Raw genomic sequence first — 8,695 nt, 5'->3', positions numbered from 1 at the left:
TTTTGGCCAATTTTCAACCATTTCTACTAGTCCATTTAGACCATGTTTGGACAATTTCCATAGATGGTTAATTCTGGCCCATTTTGAGTCCATTTTGAATCATTTCTATTGGCCAATATCAGAGCATGTTTGGACCATGTGTTAGACCATTTCTATCATTCCATTTGTTCTGAATTGTCCAAACAACATAGAGGATTGTTGGCATGTTTAAATGGCACAAGGTTTGGATACAACAGGAAGATATACGCTGTATGGCCACATCCAAACATCCAGATTTTTCCACAGAAGTGTATAAAGCAATTGTACTGTTGAAAACAACAGCATCTGAGTCAAACGGCTGTGTATTATTTATGCTGTGGATGAATAATCGTGTGTTCTCATTCAAAACCTGACCTTTAGCTGTATTCATTTTAATTGCGTCATGGCAGGTTGGACTTGTAGCCTTCTGTCGCTGCGAGAAAGGAAAGCACGTGCTTGGTGACCTGGTCTATTTGTGTGCTGGGCGAAGGGCCAGGCGCCCTGGCTGTGTACAATGTGACCCTAACGGGGCCGGGGTCTTTTTTAAAATGGCCTATTGTTAGCCTGTTTTACTTCACGATTGAGTTAGAAAACAGCTTCTCTCTCCAACATGTCTGTTTGTGTGTGTGGGTGTGTACACTGTTCAAACATAAGTACGTGTGCTCGTAAAGCAGTCCTCTAAGCGAATGAAACAGGACCTGAAAGCACAGGGCGATTACACAAACATGGCAGCCCAGACTCGGCTGAGACGTTGTTTATGGTAGAGTTTGGAGTGTTGCTCGGCAACGGCATCAGCACAGACACACAGGCTCAAGAGTCTCTGTTCTGCATGCCTGTGGCTGCTGGAGAAAGTGTGTGTGTATGTGTGTGTGTGTGCTCTGGGCGGGAGGGAAGGCGAACGCATAAAAGCGTGACCTTTGGACAGGAAGTGACCAGACACCCATGGGGCGGTGGGTGTGTTTGTACGCCCAGGAATGGTGAATGATGTATGAGACGATGCTTAGACTTCTTTAGAGTTGTGTGTGTGTGAGGAGAGTGGGTTTTTAGGCAAAATGTGTGAAACTGATTTAGCTGAATATTTAAAAAAAAGAAATCTAAATACTCAACAGACTGTCCTTAAGTTAGTAACACATCCTGTCAAAGAGTGGTGAACTGACTAGTAGAACTAGGCCTTGAGGTTGAGCTACAAATGTCAAAAGTGTAAAAATAAAATCCACCAGCCCCACAAATGGGATTTCTAATAGTATACTCGAGCTAAGCTAATGCTGGTCCATTTTTGGCCATTCTAGTTCAAACACTAACATTTGATTTCGCCACCTCCCTCCACCTCATCCCCAGTTCCCCTACTCACCCCAAACATATTGGCTAGAGCACCATCATTCCAGAGAACACAATGGCTTTATTCCCCTCTAGCCCTGCCATTAGGCATGGTGCCAATAGGTTCGTGTTAATCTGCTCCAGAGAGTCCTATTCTATTGGCAGTATGTCTCTACAGGGACAAGACAAGCCGTGTTTGAGCATTTGCACATCTGTGGCAGCATTGGGTGCAACCAGAAGTAGCTGAATGCATTCATTAAAAGGGGTGTCTGCAAACATTTGGACATATAGTGTATCTAGAGCTTCCAGAAATTCTGGAGGGATGTTTTTCTTATGAAATTGGTGTCGTGTGTTGTAAATCAAAACGTGATTGGTTGATTTCACTGTCACTTACTAGCTATACTGTGAGTTAATCAATGGCTGTGGTTCTCAAAATGCAGTCCGGGTAACCCTAGGGTCACTGATATAAGGCCAGGGGGAGCTGTGGGCCAATCTAAACATTAATTTACAAATGAGGAAATAAGCATAATGTGAGATATGCTGTGACATTCTGTAAATTTCATGTACAATAATAACTACTTCAGGTTCATTCGATACAGTGGTTTTACTGAGAACAGTGACCCAACTGCAGTCTGTCTTACTGTTCTAGCACATGAGGCCATGACAAAGCACCCTGATTACAACAGAAACAAATAATAATAAAAAAAAAGAAACCAAGAGAAGTACAGTCTCCAGAAAAAATGAATAGTCAGTCTGGACACTGGTAGCAGCTCAGCATATTGCTCTGTGGTCCCTGAGGTGTCAGGCCTTCAGTCCAACTCCTGAAGGCCTAAACAATGGGAAAGGTCACTTGGCTGTTTCTATCCAGATACCACCAGTCATGGGGGCTGAAGCAGCTATACTTTTCTTCAACGCTGCAAACACTGTAATAATCAACTAAGATTTTTGTACATTTAAACAGCTTTACGTTCAGGAATTAAAGAGCCCATACCCTACTTTTTGCCTTGCTTTTTATTGTTCACCTTGGCCCCACTTGCAACATTTATGTGAGTCAATGTGAGGTTTTTCTTTGGTACTGCTTAGTATTGCATCTCGTTCAAAAAAGTAGTCCAGCTGAAACACTTTTATATGAACTTCTATGTAAACAGGCAGGGCTAAACTGCTCAAGTCAAGTCATTTGATGTATATATAAATGCAAGTCAAATGAAAAACGAGAAGGGATGTGAATGGTAGGCTTTGACCTAGAAACCATGAAGACATGAAACCACTTAATTAAAAAAAATGTAAATAAATAAATAAAAGCAGAAGGTGAGTTTTGCAGGATATGGGGTCTTTGCATTACTGCTAACCACAATGAAAACGAGCTCATTTATTTAGAACATTTTTTTAAAAAGCTAAACTTTTAAGCATAAATCCACTTACTGCAGCCCATCCGCTGCCATTGCCCAATTTGTCAGCTTCCCTCTAATTCATTCATTACAGTTCTGTATCTGACCTCTATCTGACCTGCTATGGGTATTATTTGGGTGGCACAGTGTTGTTGCTGGACTATGCATGTCAGTGTCACTGGCTGTGCTGCAAGTGGTCCACCGCCCAAAAATATCCAAACATGAGCAGTTCTGTGGTCAGAAACTGACCGCTAATGAAGGTTAGAGGAGGGCTTATGCAAGTTGACATGACAGCTGAACTGCTAGCAAGGCGGTGTACCAGTCAATGTATATTCATTATCTTTGCACACTGACAAGCGGAAGAGAGAGTGCAAGCAAGCACGAGTCGTAAGTGCAAAGCCAGCAGCCTCCCTGACACGACCTCATTCAGGCCTTTACAAAGAGAAGGCCTCCGTGTCTCTCTCTGTCCCTGTGGCACGCTTTTCACCCATTGACCTCTCATTCTGCTGAATCAGACCTTTTCTCTCTCTCTCTCTTTCTTTTTTTCTCTCTCTCCCCTTGTTCCTCTTTTTCACCTTCTCGTCCTAAATCTCTTCCTCCCCTGTCCTCCCTCTCTGTCTCTGCCCCTGTGTCCTTCACTTCTCTCTGCTGACCTATTGGCTTTGGGGCCTTTGGCCAGATAGAATTGTGTGTCTTCATTCTCGTTTGACCTTTCGTGTCCAGCTCACTCAATAAAGACCTTCTGGAGTGACAGAGTATGCAGTGTTGGAGCTGAAAAGGTTAAATAAGAGGTTCTGTGTCTGAACTGACAGAAAAGAGGCATGTAATTAAAGTTGGGTCAAGAGGCTTTTTAATTGTCTGGATAGTATCAAGCACTTAATTACGCTGCTCTGTGAGTCTGTGTGGCCCAAAACATAAAGCTAACTGGGGTACTTTCACCCTGCAAATGAAAGTAGCAACACAATTTCTGTAAAGTGCCTACTAGTAACGTAGACCTCTCAAATCCTTCCAGACGTTAAAGGGAACCCTGACTGCTCAGACATGTAGGCCTTAGTGTGGTTGCTCCTTCTCTTGTCCACTGAGTGAACAACAGTGAGCTAATATCTCACATTTGTGTAAAATCCAGTAATATTACCCAACCCCATCAGTCCACATTCTTCTTCCACTTACAGTGACGGTTCTGTTACTGAAATGCATGTGGATCCTTCTTGAGCAGTGATGTTATAAATGAGGGGACCAGCCACTCATTGAAATATGAATAGGAGTGCTCAACATGGCATCCTATTCTTAACAAAACGAGCCAGTAGCTAGAACAGAAGCTCAATGTATAATGCACAATGGTCATGTACACTATTTTACAGCATACAAGTCTAAACAGTTTGGGTTCAAAATCCACACAAAATCAACACAGTATATAACTATAATATATAATAACTGCTGTTAAAACTGCAGTTTATTAATGTTAAAAGAAATTACAGCATCACTGTAAGAAATACAGGTCTGGCATTATTGGGACTTGGACTGTGGTTTCCCAGACATGGATCCTGATTCTGAACTAGACAATCCTAAAATACACATCTCCATCCAGAATGCTGTGTTGAATGTGGTGTTTGGTGTAGACTTGTGGGTAACAATACCACCTTCCCTGTGACCAAAAGGTTTTACTTTGCAGCTGGGCAAGCACACCAAACCAATAAAGGTTCTTGGACAAGAGCATCAGCTGCAAATGTAGTCCAGGACTGAGCTTATTCCCTGTTTGGGAAACCAACCATTTATGTTCTAAATAAGGGAGAAAGATGTTTGCCCACTACTGTAGGACTTCAGAAGTCATTTAGATTTCTGTACTGTTGTGCACAAAGTGTGTTGTTTTTTTTTATCAATCATTAAGTCTTTTTTGGTTTTAGAGTGTATTCATCTTTAATACTGTTAACATAGGTGGGTGATTTCAGGTGGTCTGGAGTACAGAGTTTAAGCATTTACCCCATAATAGAGAATTCATATGTTTTGCCAGACCAGTGACTCTGTTGATCATTGGCAACTTTCTTTTACAAAATCACAGTGAAGAGTAGATTCAGCACCGGTTAATAGGGACATCCTGATTCGATCCAGTGAACCAGGATAATGGGCAGATACTAGGCATATTTTAACCATGATGTTCAGTGCACCATTCAGTGTCCTCAAGGCACCATTAGCAGACATTACTCCCCAGCCGGCAGATGTTCTCAGAAGGTAAGTAAAAGAGTTGTAGCTATTTTACAGTGGGACATGAAAACAGAACATAATATCTGAAACTTTATAAAACTATCGCTGAAACCCTGTGTTTTACTGGCAGGAGAACCGCACTGGAGAGCGCATTCAGAACCAATGGAGGCTAACACTATTATAAGATATTAATAAACACTGTAAAACAATCAGTTTAATAAAAGTCTCTACTAAACTAAATAAAGCAGTCTTTATTGTGTGTATGTACACAAAGCGATCAGAGCAGATCGGCTTGTTATCGGATGAAAGTGTTTGCTGGGTTCTCTACGAAATGGGGTTAATTTGCATGAGCAATGTTTGCGGTTGAGGATTGGTTGGCTTAGTTATTTGCATTTGCTCTGCTTATTTTACCAGATTTATCCTCTAGTGATTTTCAAGTTCGCGTGTATGTTTGTAAATTTGTGCTGCGATAATCTGTAGGCCACAGACTAGACCTGTTTACTGTCAGTGAGCAATTAGCATTACATGTCTGTGCTTATATGTTTTTACATGCTAACAGTGCTGTGGTGAAAGTGGCCTGTGGTTGTAGTTGTGGTTGCCACCAAAGCGTCACCAACTTTTTCCCTTTTTCCATTTTGACTGTGTTCCTCGGTTGCCTGTGTTCAGACACATCTCTCTTTGATCTGCTTGTGACGCCCCGTTAAGAGTTAGAGTATCAGCTTCCCAAACGCATATAGCAGATCTGCGGTACTGAGAGCTCCTTCCAAACACACATAACAAACAATGCAGTGCAGTGTGTGTAGCTTTTACACACACACACACACACACACAAAAAAAATACATACAACATCCGTTCTCCACTTACACAAACAAGGTCAGCCCCAGTGAACTCTGCCCTTCACACAACAAGAACTACATACTGTATGTTCCTCCGCAGGGGCCATCACAGACTGCCTGCGTTAGATAATCAACCTGACAGCACTGAGAGTGTGATATATATATATATATATATATATATATATATATGGCTGCAAATATCATAGATGTAAACCTGCAAAAGCTATTTGCATTTTAATAGCCTCCGAATGTAGAGAATATTCAGCCTGCTAAACATGAGTGAGTGAAGGGGTGATAAAGTGCAGGACTATATGAGTGAGTTGAAAGTCTGGTCCATGTGATGATTTTAACTGGTTTATAAAAAACAGAGATGGCTTGATACTTTTTTCCTTAATACTGAAATGCTGAGGCCTAACCAAGGTATGGTAAAACTACTAAGCTTTAAAAGTATATATTTTTGACTGAAGCACTTCACTTAAAGGGCTGTTATCATACAAAATGCCATTTCCAAACACACATAACAAACAATGCAGTGCAGTGTGTGTAGCTTTTACACACACACACACACACACACACACAAAAAAAAATACATACAACATCCGTTCTCCACTTACACAAACAAGGTCAGCCCCAGTGAACTCTGCCCTTCACACAACAAGAACTACATACTGTATGTTCCTCCGCAGGGGCCATCACAGACTGCCTGCGTTAGATAATCAACCTGACAGCACTGAGAGTGTGATATATATATATATATATATATATATATATATATATATATATATATATATATATATATATATATATGGCTGCAAATATCATAGATGTAAACCTGCAAAAGCTATTTGCATTTTAATAGCCTCCAAATGTAGAGAATATTCAGCCTGCTAAACATGAGTGAGTGAAGGGGTGATAAAGTGCAGGACTATATGAGTGAGTTGAAAGTCTGGTCCATGTGATGATTTTAACTGGTTTATAAAAAACAGAGATGGCTTGATACTTTTTTCCTTAATACTGAAATGCTGAGGCCTAACCAAGGTATGGTAAAACTACTAAGCTTTAAAAGTATATATTTTTGACTGAAGCACTTCACTTAAAGGGCTGTTATCATACAAAATGCCATTTCCTCTCTTTTTATAAAATAAAAGAGCTTAATCATAAAAACCTACATCATATGGACAAAAGGATTGGGGCACCTTCTCATTCATCGTTCCTTCCAAAATCTAGGGTATTCATTTTGTTGAAATAACTGCCTCTACTGCAAGCTACATGCTTTCTACTAGATTTCAAAGCATTACTGTAAAGATTTGACTGTGTTCAGCAACAAGAGTGTTAGTGAAGTCACACTGTTGGATGATCAGCATCCCACCTCATCCCCAACTCCCTAACTCATCCCAAAAGTATTGGATGGAGCTCAGTTCCTCTGGAACCGTTACACCTCTAGCCCATGTCTGGCATTAGACAGAATGGTGCCAATAGGTTCATGTTTACCTGCTCCAGAGAGAACCTATTCAATTGGCAGTGCTTCTCTACAGGGACTAGACAAGCTGTGTGTATGTCTATGCATTTGCACTGTGAATGCTGTGAACTGTGAATGCTTCAATTAGAAAGCGTGTCCACAAATATTGGGACATATTGTGTATATCGGCCTTTTCAGCCTGCATAAGTTTAGCCCCGCCCATTCAGGTGTGTTTCAGCCTGGGCTGCTTTTCTGAGAAATGCATGATACAGGGACGCCAATCAGAACAGAGGTTGTTTACATTTTGTCACTGTCAGGCACAAACCTTGTATCTTCATTTTTATTATACACATTTTACGTAATATGAATCTGGCAGTTACATTGTGTCAAAATTTCATGATGACTGGACCAACAGAAATGCTCCAAAATGACATGCAATATATATTTTTTTACATTGACTTCTATTACCGCTAACAAAAACAGCTTGTTTTATTTGAAGGGATAACGAGAGGTTAGTTTAATGGTTAAAAATGAATTTTAATGGTTGTAGTACATAAACCGAGGCTTGATTTATTACAATAATTGGTGTGTTTTTCCCATTACTATATTTGCTACAGAGTTTTCTGCAGATTTGGGCCTGTAATACCCATGTATGCTAATATGCCTTCTCTTACGAGAAACAATTCCTTAGGATTGTCTGTGTTGCTTACTGCTATGCTATAGACTATTTATTACACCAGCAAATCTTGTTCAGTCTAATTGAACTACAACAAATGTAGTACAGTCTATTCATCAGTAAATTTAGCATAACGTCATCAGAAATTTATGACGCATGCTTACAGTTCACCTAACTATATGGTAATCTAGCCTGTGGCATGATGGAGTCATTTCTGGTGCCTTACAGGAAGATTTCTGTTGCGGCGATCTAAAATAAGTCGAAAATTTGGAGGTGTTAAATCTTCATTCAGTCTCTATGGAAGGTGTGAAACATGATTACAGCAGCACATTATCATATGAATGGACAGATAAGACAGGCCCTGGGCAGTCCCTGGGAGTTGCCATTTTGTTGCAGACTAATTATTTCTGACCCAGGAGCAGTTCACACCACTCTGACACACTCTGGGGTTGTTTTAGCTCAGTCTACTTCCTTTGCTTTTAAGAATATGGTGTTTTGGTCGTTAGGCCAGCTGATGGACGCCTGATGTCAAACACCCCAGTCTATTTGTTCTGGTCAGTGAACAGTTTAAGCCCTTTTAAGCTCGCAGACGGTGTTACAGGACTGCACAGATCCTAACATGCGAATATTGCCTCAGTTTAAAGTATATTAGCAGATATTACACCCAGGGATGGGACTGTCCTGGTCGCCTCTGGCACATTTCTATGGCTGTATTGTAGATGGGATCTGATGGTTAGGTTGTGGAATGTGTGGTATGCGTGTTGGACGCAACCAATAGCTCATTGTAGGGGGGGGGGT

The sequence above is a fragment of the Salminus brasiliensis genome, chromosome 17 (assembly GCF_030463535.1).
Source record: "Salminus brasiliensis chromosome 17, fSalBra1.hap2, whole genome shotgun sequence".
Lineage (NCBI taxonomy): Eukaryota > Metazoa > Chordata > Actinopteri > Characiformes > Bryconidae > Salminus > Salminus brasiliensis.
The sequence above is the reverse complement of the archived record's forward strand: the minus strand, read 5'-3'. Positions refer to the sequence as shown.